The 4,472-nt window shown below is 39.0% G+C and overlaps 1 long non-coding RNA gene across 1 annotated transcript; it reads right to left on the bottom strand.

The window, feature by feature from the left end:
• Positions 1-549: 549 nt before the first annotated feature.
• On the bottom strand, positions 550-810 carry LOC121982922. Its single transcript, XR_006112332.1, has 2 exons — positions 781-810; positions 550-691 (listed from the first exon to the last, which is right to left on the bottom strand). It is a non-coding gene; the product is annotated as an uncharacterized LOC121982922 (long non-coding RNA).
• Between the last annotated feature and the right edge of the window lie 3,662 nt (positions 811-4,472).

Here is a 4,472-nt window from a genome sequence, read left to right on the forward strand (position 1 = left end):
GACAACAGTTTTGCAATGATTTTAAACCGTTGTCTTTGAATGAAAAGACAACGATTTAAAACCGTTGTTGTTTAGAGCATTTTTTTTATTAACACTACTAGTTTACAACCGTTTTTGGGGCTACGACAACGATTTTTAATCGTTGTCTTTGAGGGTGATAGACAACAACAATGGTTTTAAATCATTGACTTTTAAATTATTATCTTTTAATACCAATATATCATATTTCAATATAAATATATAATAAAGAATCATAATCACAAAAGAAAGAATATTTCCCATATCAATGTCATTCAAAATGTTACTTATACAAGAATTATATTACAATCACAAAAGAAGAAACATGTCTAATATTCAAATAAAATTTATCCCAATACAAATAAACAAATAAACTTTATTTACAACTAATGAACAATTGTCAAAAGACTAGAAACTTGAGATGGTGGTTCATGCCATGTAGGATTGCAAGTAATTATTATCAACTCAAGTCCCATTAAAATTTTCAACTTGTAGAATTTCATTGGACTCCTCTTTCTCACTTGCTGATTCTTCCATGTCAACCTTTTCCAACATTCTGGATTTTTGTGAAGCAAAGTATGTGAGCAAAGCACCAAAAATAAAAGGGAAGAATATAATACCTGTAGAAGACGTAAAACAGGGTTGATAGCTGAAATTTGGAGAAATGTAGTTGCTACAACCACAATAACAGATATGATAAATCATATACTCTTCAAGTACTCCATTCATATCGGCAGATAAAACCACAACATAAAAACTTACATGTAGAGGTGGTAGTGTTTTGGTATAATAACATGTTGGACTACAGTACTCAAGCTCCCCCTTGGCAGGCTCATCAGACCATGGAGAACCAAATATTTTATAAAGACTATCTATCGAGCTCAAGCTCAGTCCTACTGTTGTTAAATCAATTCCCAATGAAAGAGATGTTAGATCTGGATCATTCGTATTAATAACACTCAATAATCCAAGCATGCCAAATGGACTAGGCGGTAATTGTTACCCAAGTGGACTTTACATTTTGATCTCTATATGACTGGCAAACATCAGACATCTGCTGTAGTTGAAGTTGAGAAAGACTTTGTGGTTGTTGATATTGCTGAATCAGTTGCTCATATATACTCATACCAGAGGCTGGTGTAGGAGAGTTCAACGGTCTCAACCCAATACTAGGGTCTCCACTGTTTTGAATCTGTATAAAGTTGAGGGAAAAACCATTTAATCCATAGCATTAATAAAGATTAAACTATCTAAAGAATTGCAGCCAGGGCAAGGTGCCTGTGAATGATAATTACCATGAGAAGGAAAGAAATTAGAGCCATGTGAACGTAGGTCTTGAGTGTTTCCAGTGGCAAAAGGCAGCTCACCACTATGGGTTGTGGTAGTATGCAGTTGCTATTGCTGAAGGCTAGATTGAAAAGTTCCTCCTAAGCTAAATCCGCTAGATCGTGTCATCTGCTTGATATCAAACTACCAAATGAATGAAGAAACATTATCAACATAGATAAGCCAATTCCAAAAGTTCACCACATTTCAACTAATGCATTTAATTAATTATGAAAAAAATAGATAACAAAATATAGATTGTTGAGTGGATATTACTTGTAATTGTCAAATCCTGGACAACATTTGATGTTACTTGGAACGTTGGTGGCACGCTAGGAAACTTTGTCAATAGAACCTGCAAAATATAAACATATATTAGAAGATAAAAATATCCAAAACAAGGTCATTATCCCCTCAACTAGTTAGGTTTCATCTTTGCAAGGCTTGCCACTTATCCCAATGATTTTAAATTCTTGATTTGTATGAGTTGTCTTCACTCTCGAATTTTCAAAGCTCTTCTAGCCTAGCAACAACAAACAGTGAAAAAAATAATCTTAGTAGACACAATATGAAGAATGAAACAAGCAAGCTAAAACAAGTTGCCTCAATAAGTATATTATATATAGGCATTCAATAACCTAGAAAATAAAAATAAAGAACAAATTCTTAATCACCTTGTTCCAGTCCAGTTTGTATGCATCCTTGACATTTTGATTTGCAAGTAGAAAACCAACCACTAGTCCAGGACACACAGTCATAGTAGTAGAGACATCTATGTTCAACAAATAAGAAAGATAATAATATTTTTAAACAATAAAGTGATTGAATGACAATGCAAGTAAAAGCAAATAGCAGAAGTGTAGAGATATTGTAAGTTCTTACCAATACTCAAAGAAAGGCCTCCTTGTGAAGTCCTCAAATTAGAAGGAAAACCTCCGTATCCCATGACTCCACTACCAAGGTCAATAAAGTTTTTAGAATTGTTTTGAAAAAATAATTGTCTCACAAGAAGACATTCCCTAAAAATGTATTTTTGTAACTATCAGAATGCAACAAATAAACCCACAATTATGTAATCCATAATTTCAACAATAAATGGCAAGAAGGAAATTCACATACTATTTTTCCGCATGCTGCCGCAAAATAATATCAGGAACCTGTAAGGCCTCCTGAGAGTTCTCAGTTTCATTGACCGCTCAGATAGATTGTTCCTGAATATGATGGTTGTATCATTGATTTACATACGTGGAGTAATCATTCTAGTCTTTGACAGCCTTATCATAACCTGAAGAATGCAATAGAAATGACATTTATATAGCTAGGAACAAAAGATTGCAGATAAGTGCAGTGACCAAGCAATCTTCATTACAATTCACCACCTCCAAAGAAATAGGCTGGGGATGCATAACAAGTGGGCACATAATAATTGCCACCATCAGTAAATTTAGACAGAACAGGTGCCGACGAATCCTCTGAAGGAGTCCACATGCTTGACGATTCAACATTACTCGATCCAGTATGGGCAACAAAAACCTAAATTTCAGAAGCAACCATTTACTCGCACCAATTATGTTCAAGGTCCAGAGATAGCTTATGCAAGAAAAAAACTACACTGAATAAAAACTATTACCTGCTTGGTGGCTTCAACAACATCTTTGGACTTCGGCTGAGGATCCAAAAACAGCTTCTGCAATAAATTTGAAGCTTTTGTAGTGTAGCGTTAAGGATAATACCAACTAGACAAAGCGATCTTTTTGGCAAGAAAAGCTAAAAGCTTAGATGACCGAGAAAGTGCGAAACTGAAATGCATAAACTAACCTGATACAAGTTTCTCTATGATTGAAAAGAACCCTAACAAAGATCTGAGAAGCACCATTTACAGAAAAAAGAAGAAGAAGAAAGCTACGGGATCCAAAACCTCGACCGGCTAAGAAAGAAACACGAAAAGAGAAAGGAAATGGAACCAAAAGTGATCATTCACGATCGATCGAGGAACCCCCGCATAAACTCTTCCAAGAACCCTTGAAGCTGAGGTGACAAGCAAGGAGAAGAAGGAAGGATATGGTCTGCTGCAGGGGCGACGGGCGCCATGAAGGAAGAACTCAGCTGGATCAAGAGGCGATGGAATGGAGATCCGCCACCGCCACGGGAGGATTGGAGAAGGAGACGACGAAGACAGTGAGTGAGAGAAGCCTTTAGTTTAGGGCTTCAAAAATGAAGCGATGATTCAAATACTACAAGAACAAGCAGAGGCATTTGGCACATGAATAGCTGGGGAGCAGACAGGGAGGGCATAGTCAAGGGCAAGCTGTTGGTGCGGGTAGCACTAACGGTCTAACCTAGGTTTTGATGAATGACAAATGGGTTAAGTTAGTTTTGTTGTTGTCTGACACTTTGATCGAGTGAGCAGGAGAAGTCCAGACAGGTCGACGGGCTGACCGGATGTCTGGCACGAAGCCCAGCTAGGTCGACGGGCTGACCGGATAGTTGGCGAGAAGTCCAAGCGGGTCGACGGGCTGACCGGACGCTTGGCGAGAAGTCCAGCTAGGTCGATGGGCTGACCGGATAGCTGGCGAGAAGTCCAGACGACGTCTGGCAGGTAAGTAAGGTAAGTCACTGGAGGGGAGTGACTGCGAGGACTCGTTCACGGGAATGGAACATTAGGCGTCGATCCGGCTTAGATCCATTTCGGAAATCTAAGTCGAGATCGTGACTAGATTCCGGTCTCGGAAAGACGGAATCTAAGTCATACTTTTTCTGTTAATTCATATTTTATAAATTGTGCTAACAATCTGTGTTGCAGGGTATATTTTGCCTCGGACTAACCTTGTTTTGCAGGAGAAGGAATCTCTGGAAAAAGGTGGTCCGGGCGCCCGGAGGCAACTTTTATCCTCTGCGTCGCCTCACCACGTGGAGCATCCTGACTGGACTTACCACGTCGCACCAGGGCGCCCGGAAGGGATCCAGGCGCCCGGAGCAGCATATAAAAGAAGCCCCAGGGGTGGAGCTTCAGACAGAACTGAGAACTCTTCGACTGCTTGTCCTGCTGCTCTACGCTCCCACAACGCTAACAAAGCTCCGACAAAGTGCTCCTTCTTCTTTGGTTAATTTTCTTGTCGGTATTACTT

Source organism: Zingiber officinale, chromosome 5A (assembly GCF_018446385.1).
Source record: "Zingiber officinale cultivar Zhangliang chromosome 5A, Zo_v1.1, whole genome shotgun sequence".
In the NCBI taxonomy this organism is placed as follows: Eukaryota; Viridiplantae; Streptophyta; class Magnoliopsida; order Zingiberales; family Zingiberaceae; genus Zingiber; species Zingiber officinale.